General features: G+C 33.1%; 1 protein-coding gene across 1 annotated transcript in view; it reads left to right on the top strand.

Moving 5' to 3' along the window:
• Positions 1–223: 223 nt before the first annotated feature.
• The window catches only part of LOC149080837 (uncharacterized), a 116,177-nt gene continuing 106,703 nt past the window's right edge, over positions 224–9,697 (top strand). The window contains exon 1 of the mRNA XM_089237503.1: positions 224–544. The gene's annotated coding sequence lies outside the window, so the exon portion shown is untranslated. The remainder of the gene's footprint in view (positions 545–9,697) is intronic.

The raw sequence follows: 9,697 nt of genomic DNA, 5'->3' as shown, positions 1-9,697 counted from the left end.
CCTGTATCTCCCTTCCATGATCATAGTTGTTGCAAATCAGGAAAGGAAAAAAAAAAGACGTTTCTCGTAACTGGCGAGCATTAACCTCAAAACTTGGCGACGAAACCACAAGAAAAGTTTTTTGCCCCTTGTCTTTTTTTGAATGAGTGAAAGAACATGCAGTGTTGGTAACCCTTCAGAGACTCGTAAAAGAGAGTAAAGTAGGTCTTCTCAAGAAAAGAAAAAGAAGCCAATACTCTTTCTTGTCTTTTTTCACTCGCACAGTTGCTACTGAACTCTCACGAGGAGCGGGTCGTCTTATTGTGAGCTTCTCCGTAAAGGTGTTTGTTGTGCTGTTTATTACATCTTGTGCTTATTTTGTCATGTGAATTGTGTGCTTTTCTCGTGTGTGCGCCTGACTACATGTCCTGAAGAAAAATTTTTTTTGAGGACGTTTGGATCGTATACTCGTGTTTTTCTCTGATTGGATTTTTGTTTTCAACGATTAACACTGTTGAGAATAAAAATTACTCGAACATGGAATAATATCCAGATCAACAATATCGTAAGTAAATGACATTTTCTCTTTATCAACAATTATTCCTGTTGTGAGTTTTTTTTTTTTGGGATAAATATTAACTCGAATAAATGATAAAATTTTGATTGAATTTATAATAAGAATTATTTAAAGGGGGTATTACAATATAAGTATTAAAAAAAAATTGAAATCAAATGTTTTTATCTATTTAAGGTATCCGGCTACCTTTCTTGTCATTTTTCTTTAAAATGGTTCTGGAGTGAACTTTAAATACATTTTTTTGACAGAAAGTGTCTCGAAATGGTCAAAACAGTGACGAAGTTTGGTCTATCTATTATATTTTCTATGAAAAAGTCGTTTTTATATCAAATTTTAGGCAAAATTCATGTGATATTCGAAACATGATTGCAAAAAAATTTTATTAATGAATTGCTTTGTAATTTTCACTGTGCATTTAGCTAGTAATGTTGCAGGTTATGAACCAAAATTTAAAGGATTGTATGATATGTTCATAAGGTACATCAAAATATGTTTAAGTACGTGTGAATTTTTTGAAATTTCGTCCTACATTTTGTCTATAAAACACTGTAATTCAAAAAATATATGTGATAGACCTTAGATTTTGGTTCATAACCTCAAAAATATATAGCAAAATATCACATCAAAAATTTCGTAAGGATGCAATGAATGAATTTTTGCAAATCATGTCACAAACTCGAGTAAAATGTCAAAAATAGCATTCTTCGTAAAACACGTTTAAAGTCTTTATTCGCGTATTATTTGTATGTAAAGGCAACACTAAAGTGAACGTAACTTTGATTTTAAGCATCATATAAACAAAAAAAAGGCCTGTTTTGGAATCACAACAAATAGGGCTTTTATAAAAAATGAAAATCCATATTTTTTCTTCCAAAATGACGTTTTCAACGTAGTCGGATACCTTAAGGGGGTTGGTGCACGTAAATTTTCCAAAAAACACATTTTCGAATTTTTCAATTTTCACATACTATGAAGTTTTCCTCGTCTATAATTGTGTTCAAGATTTTGTCCTACCTGCACTTAAAAACATTAAAAATTTTTTTTAATATAAACTGCTGGTACGCATTATGTATGCTAATGTTTTTCCACTAAAATGCTCTTTTCTCATAACTAAGCTTTTTGTTAGATAAGGAACACTTTTTCGAACACCACTCATTCAAATGACTTTGTGTATGTCTCTCAGCATTATGGTGTTGCATACTTCAACACGGGGGTTTTTTTTACTAAAATTATTTTAAAAATTTTTTATGGCACAAAATATGGGTAAATTTTGGTGATTTCTTGAAAAAGTCGCATGTTGTTGCAGTTAAAATTCGAGAAAATAAACACCAACAAATTAAAATCCTAAATGCTCACGTTAAATTGTATGAAAGTATGCATAATATTTGAGGGGAAAAAATTGAGTGCCAAAAGTGAATAGAAAAACTTTAAGTGATCCTTTAAGGAAGGAGATTTTTCCCAAAGGGAAGCATGGAAAGCTAAGAGCGGACACCAATCCCCTTAAATTTTTATCAGCCGGAAAAGCACATAGATACGCTCATTTGTCCGGTAATTTTGTCCGCAGATATACGTATCTACTGGTTCACCCCCACAGAAACGCATGGGAAAAAAAAAGTATGTAAATTGGTTCTGTTAGAAAATTTTTTATTGAAACGATAAAAAATCGACACAGCAATTAAATTAATCCGAGGGAATTTTTGACTTATTGAAATTTTAAATTTAAGGGTTAAATACATTTACAGTGTTTCTTGATTTTAATTCTATAAATAGATAAAACCCTGCTTCGAAAAGTTGAATAGTTTTCATTCCGAATTTTATTTCCAACTAGCCATAATACCCGGCGCTTCCCGGGTTTTCCTTCAATTACTGGGGGGGGGGGAAAGTGACAAACCACCATTATAAAAGAATAAACTGTTATGCTGGCATCACAAAAGAAGTGGCAAACCATTGTAAAGGCATGTGCATGTGTGAAACGCATTGTTAGGGAACCTCGACAACCGAAAGTGACAGTTGGAGCCCAGGAACCACTGTTGTCGGACGGTTTTTCACCTATTTCGGGCCATAGCCCAGCCCTGATGAACTTTTAAAGTAGCATATGGTGCAATCCATGTTCTGTTTAGCATATATGCAAAATTTGGCAACGATAGGCATAAAATTGTAGATTTGTATAAAGAACAAACATATACATACTCATACAAATTGAGTGCAGTATGTTCGAACACTCGAACGTAGCGTATCGCCTGTTATTTCGTATCTAGGGTTTTTTTTAAATTTGCATATTCGGTGTACTTATTTAGTTATTATTTTTACATACTCTTGAGACCGGTGCCATTATAGCGGGAACACATAAAAAAATGATCATATACAGTAAAACCCCTCAGATGCGGTCACCCCTCTCTAACAGCAAAATAATGTATATAATTTCCACTTATATAATAAAAGTATGCATTTCGAACCCCTTGATTAACGGTCACCCCTCTTTTACGGATGATTTTTTTTTTGTCCAGCCGGTGACCGCAAAAGAGGTTTTACCGTATGCAGCGAAAATGATCAAAATTTGAACAAAAATATTTGTTTACCGCACAATTAATACAAGATACACAGTTGGACATTCGCATGCAAAATATACACATACATACGTCACACACCCCCTAAAAATTGTAAATTTCAATTTAAAAAAAAAAAGTCAAATTTCGAAATAAAAATGATTTCAAATTATAGCTAATGATTCGAAAAGAGAGAGGAGAGAGAGAGAGAAAATCCCACATACACATAAATATTATTCACTCTTATTTTGTAAAGATATTTATTTATTTTAAAGTTTCTTTTTAAAGGAAAATTTTCTCAGGCAAATTGACAAGATAGCAGTCATACGACTGATGTGAAATTTCCTACAAATGTTCCTGAAAGAGCGCAAAAGTCTACTCAAATTTCAAACTCATCTTCTAGTACGAAAATTTCTACACGTATTGCGCATGGAATGCTTTAAGAATTTTTTTTCATTTTCGAAAAATGCAAATTTACAATCCAAGTAAGCAAAGTTTTTTTTTGAAAATTAACACGGCATTCCACGCAAATAAGAAATCATCAGCCAACACACAAAACCTATATCAGTATCAATTTACCATACAGCACGCAATGTTTGCAATAAACAAAAAATAACCTTCTAATACGTAATAAAATATCTAAAAGCAGAAATTTTCTTTCAAGTAAGCGACATTTTTTTGTGACGAGAAATTTCTATTTTCAGTTTGTGAAAATACATGTAAATGAGATTTTACCATTCCTTTGGTGACATTTCTCTAGAAGTGTGAATTCCTCCCACTCAGTAAGTAGAAATTTCACTAGAAATAAAGAAGGCGAAATTTCCACATACACAAAATTTTCATTTAGTACGCAAAAATCGTTTTCAAATGACAATTTACACGACGAAAAATTCATGGAAACGAAATTTTTTTAGCAACCTGCATAAAAATCCGTAAAAATTGGAATTTATCATTAATATGCAAAGTTAAAAGTTAATTAAAATCCACACACTATCCGTTGCGCAAAATTTCTCACAAGTGAGAATCCAACATCCAGTGCGAAATTCCCTGACAATAAAAATTTACTACGAAAAATTCCTTGAAAGAAGAAATTCTCCATCCGGCAACCTCCATAATGAAATTCCCTAGGAACGGAATTGAAATATCATAGAAATGACAAATAAGCGGAAGAAATTTTTGCGTGGATTTATGTTCTAATTGGCTAATTTTCTACTTTTGACATTTATCTTTTGACATTTTTCTTGGAAAGCTTGGATTAAGGAAATCTTTCATTTGCTATGCCAAAATTTCTGTGATGCGTTAATAAAAACAAAGGACTAAAATTTTTCAAGTGGTGAATATTGAAAAAAATTCAATTTTATGGAAATTTGAAGAAAAAAATTCAATTTTAAGAAAAAAAAAATTATTCAGTTTTATGAAAAAAAAATTTATTCAATTTTATGAAAAAGATTTATTCAATTTTATGAAAAAAATGCCAAAATTCATTGGATTTATTCAAATTACTGAGTTCTACTGAAAATTTTTTGACATGCTAAGGGGTGGCAAATTTCCATAATCATGCATATTCCGTTACATATTGCTCAAACTGAAAATTTTTTTTTTTATTTTAATTTTTTAAATTTCGTTTTTACAAAATTTTTATTAACGAGTTTAATTTCGATTGTCACTTATTGTTCCTTAAATGGGCTGAGACGGATTTATGGATTCTCCACCTGTGGGCTATTCAAACTTTGCCGGCCTTCTCAGTTATAATTACTTAAATTTGCCGCTCCTCCGGACTTGCCATCCTATAAATATGAAACTATAGATGAGTAATATTCCCATATCTTGTTGATAGAAAATTATCGAATGAAAACATTTCTTGGTCCCCGCCGATGATAAACACCAGATGACCGTAGTCACAAAAAGTCCCAGATACACATCAGACATTTAATCAAAATCTAAGGTAGTGATTGGCAAAATACGACCCGCGGGCCAGATGCGTTCCGCCAAGGGGGGTTCCATCCAACCCTTCAAAGCCGTTCCGGTAGAAAAATACCAATCCACGCATAGCACAATAAATACCAAGGCTGACCATATTTCCTTCATATAAATACGGGATACAGAATATCTAGATCCACACAGGATATCACAAATTATCGCCAAAAAATGATCAAATGCAAAAGTCGCTAAAAAGTTGCTAAAGTTGCTAAAAAAGTTGCTTAAAAGTTGCTAAAGTTGCTAAAAAAGTTGCTTAAAAGTTGCTAAAGTTGCTAAAAAGTTGCTTAAAAGTTGCTAAAGTTGCTAATTATATCCAAAAAAAATTCAAAAGAAAGTCAAGTTGCCAACTATCGCTAAAATTGCTAAAAAATCACCAATGGCAGGAAATAGGAAGCTTCCACTGGACGCAATGGGTAAAAATTTATAATTCATCAAACAATATATGTTTGAAAAATATGTGAGATGAATATATGTTTACATATGTCAACAAACAATTATGATATAAATTGTATTGTGATAATTATAACTCATTGAAAATAAGAGAGAAAACGGTAAATTTTACAAAAATCTTGGGACATCAAAAATTACGGAAACGTCCCGTAAAACACAGATCCTATGGTCACACACTACATGCAAGTTTCAGGCCCGCGAGCGACAGAAATTCCCAATATCTGGCCCGCGGACTGAAAAGATTGAACACCCTTGATCTAAGGCTTGCCGTCCGGTCATCGGGTCAACGCAAACAACCCTTCAAGACTCATATATTATTGTTAATGAAAAAGCATTCGGTTTCGTTCTGACGCTTAAAGAAGAAGAATCGAATCACCTTTTAAATAAATTACAGACATTACCCGTGTAATTTTCGCTTGAGGGATAGACGAGTGGTCATTTTCCGGCCACTCCTCAGAGACGGAAAATGAATTAAGCAATATGCACGAGTTTGATTTGCGTAATCTTCAATTCAGACAATATATATATATATATATATATATATATATATATATATATATATATATATATATATATATATATATATATATATATATATACATACAAATTGAAGGCTGCAAATGAAAAATGAGATCAAGGCGATTAGGCAAATTTAAAACATACGCTATATACGTGCTTTAAAAAAAATTATATTGCGCTTATTCTAATCATAGGATACGATACGATTCCGTTATTCCGATCGTTTCAGAGAGGAAAACTTACAAAACGAGGTCAGTAAATGGTCAAAATAATAATAATAATAATAAAAAAATTCAATTTGTTTGATTCTGCCATTATATATGAGTATGCTGTGGGAAGAACAGCGACGCGTGAACCTTTTCATATGGATGAATAGGCAATGAGATTTATTCCAGATATTGCGAACTGGTTGAAGAAATCGACGTGATAGTTTTTACTGTAGAAATTTTTCGGTCATATTACGAATTTGGCTTTTTTTTATTTATTTATTCGAATGTCGAATTTTCATTCGTAGGGTGTATACACCTGTAATTTCTAGTCAATTTGAATATTAAGATTTTTTTTTTTTATCAAAGAGATGCAATTTACGTTTATATGAAGAGAAATGATTTTTCAATTTTGAAATCTGAATACTGAGAGAACTGTTTTAAAGTTTCTAATTTTTCTAAGGAACTGCCGGGTAAATTAAGATTCTTGTGTAAATTTTGGTTAACCTCTGATATAATATTTTTCCCGCAGCAGATTGATATTTCTAGTTTTTTACGAATATTATCTTATTTTTGGCTCGTTAATTTCCGTGCATTTTTCGTCTTTTACGGAATTAATTCATTTCATTAATTCATTTATTTCACTATGAATTTCGTTCTCCAAATATTTGTCGTGTAGATTTTGATAAATATAAAATAATTTCTCCTTCCCCCCCCCCCCCCCACCGTGAAATTTGAACCCTCCGTTTCGTGCGCATTATCAAGTATATTCTCATTTTTTCCTTCTGTTTTTGCACTCACCCGAATTTTTATTTCATTCCTAATTGCTTTGCCAATTTTGTGCGGTGGCTATTGGAAAATTCTAATTTCCTTATTAATTTCGGGTACAGACTTGTTTCCAATTTATGTTTATTTTGTGAACATTGAACTTTTATTTCTCTACTACTTTCACGCAAAATTCTAATAGCCTTGCTGCTTTTGCGCACTGACGAATAAATTTTTATTGCTTTCAATTTTGCGCAAATTCTGAGAAAAATTCTTATTGCTCTCAATTTTGCGCGATTCTTAGAAAAATTATCATTTTTCTAAATTTCATATACATCCTGGGGAAAAATTCCCATTGCTCTTAATTTTGCGCGATTCCTCCTCCATGACAAAATTTTCATTGCTCTGAATTGTGTGATTCTGAGAATTCTCATTGGTCTTAATTTAGCTCACATTCTGTGAAAAATTCGGATTGCTCTTAATTTTGCGCACATTCTGAAAAAAAAGTTAATATTCCTTTACAAATTTCGAACACTAGGCAGAAAATTCTAATCCTTTTGCATTCCTTTGGTAGAATGACGAGTAAATTCTAATTTCTCTTCACCCATTTGGCGAAATGACCGGTAAATTCAAATTTCTTTGCTTATTTCACGGGACGGTCGGTTGGCCAGAGGATTCTAGTTTCTTTGCTGATTTGGTGGAATGATCAGTAAATTTTCATTCCTTCGTTTATATTTAGAGATCTGACTAGGAAATTTTCATGTTTTTACTGCCTCGGGTAGCTAATTTTCATTTTTAAACTAATTTTGGACACTTGCGGAAAAATCCTCTTTTTTTTTTTTTAGTCAATTTAGCGCGATGGTTAGCCAATTTCATTTTCTGCACCGATTTCCCTTTTGACTGACAATTTTCCATTCCTTTCAGAATTTTAGATATTGACTGATATGTATTGAGGTTTCCTATTCTTCACTTCGACATACAACCATACTAAAACAAAGAATTTCCACTGAAACTCGTATGTTTTTCTTTTTTTCTGAATAGTGTCTGGGAAATTCAAATCGCATGAGTAAATTTCACACACTGACCCCATAAACTTAATACCTAACATGAGAAATAAGATAAAACAACCATTAGCCATTACATAAATTCCAGAACTAGAGTGGAAAAGGAGTTTAATGAATGGTTATATTCATTGTATTGTGTGTGTGTGTGTGTGAAGTGATTCAGGTTTTCTCTCAGAACCCGTGTGTTTGCATGTCAGTGTATCTGGTATCAGTGTCAGGTAATTTATTTTCACGCATTTGTGTGAATAAGGCGTGAATTCCTGAAGTTCAAAATCGTGCTCTGGACGCGGTCATCTTTTTCCTTTACTCGATGAAATTGAGTTGGACCAGATGGCCTATCATAAGTACCATCTCGTGAGCAATTTCACTACTTCGGACATCACACAGTGAGGCAAAGACGCAGTGCTCTCTCTCTCTCTCTCTCTCTCTCTCTGTGCCACTGTCTTAATGTCTTTTCCAAGGCGTTGTTTCATGTTCATGCCACCCTAGTAGTGTTTTATATTCTTTCTAAATCCAACTTATAGAGAGATAAATAGATGATATATAGAAAAAACGCGTTTGAGATGTCTCTGGAATAATTTGCGTCTCACACTAATTCTTGCCTATAATGCATGAAATGAAATTTTTAGGGATATTAAAGGCTGTCATTTTCATGTGCAGGATCAGTTTTTCTTTTTTTTTCCCCCCTCACCACACTTATAATGATATGAATAATGTCAAATGGACTGTAGACTTGACTATAATAACTTGACACCTGCTCTAGAAATTTCAGCATCTTCTCCGCTGTGAATGGTGGAGGCCGATGACAGACTTTGTCTTTTCTGCAGAACAGCGTTTTATTACCTTTAAATCGCAGCGGAACCCTCAGAATAATTTGTTATAATAACCCTCAGAATAATGTTCTTTTGGGGAAGTTCCCTTCAAACATAATATAATTTTTATGTATAGCAATTGCATACATGCTCTAAGATCCGACTAGGAAATGTCCATACCTAGAATTACCAGGAAAACTCCTATGGTGTTTCGGCCTTGAGGGTCACCCGCGAAATGTCCATGGTCTAGGAATCACGTGTAAAATGTCCATGGTGTCTAAGAATCAAATGGAAAATGTTCATGATGTCTAGGAATAAACGTAGAAAATGTTTATGGTGTCTAAGAATAACATGGAAACTGTCCACAGTCTCGGAACCACGTGGAAAATGTTAATGGTGTCTAGGAATCATCTGGAAAATGTTCACGGTAACTAAGAATCACGTGGAAAATGTAAACAGCACACTTCACGTTTCTTCACATAGCATTAGCAGCTATTCCAATGGAGGCAAGCAATACACATTAGCAGCATTAGCATGAAAATTGAACTAATATTTAAGGTTCTTAAGCACCTGTGTGCAATACGTCAAAACAGTTAAACATAATATAAAAAATATATAATGTTATATTCTTTGTGTGGAAAATATATAAAAAGGGAGTTGGGCCAATAATTCGGGACAACTTTTACATTGTTTAGGCCATAAGAAGGCCGCGAGATGGCCTAAACGTTATATCAACGATACACCAAAGCACGCCGCCTGTCTTTTGCTTGAGCGCCCATGCGTGTACCATACAATACTG

Source organism: Pholcus phalangioides, unplaced genomic scaffold, assembly GCF_987345545.1.
Source record: "Pholcus phalangioides strain wild (caught in Gottingen) unplaced genomic scaffold, Ppha-v1.0 ptg000010l_1, whole genome shotgun sequence".
NCBI classification, from domain to species: domain Eukaryota; kingdom Metazoa; phylum Arthropoda; class Arachnida; order Araneae; family Pholcidae; genus Pholcus; species Pholcus phalangioides.
The sequence above is the reverse complement of the archived record's forward strand: the minus strand, read 5'-3'. Positions and strand labels throughout refer to the sequence as shown.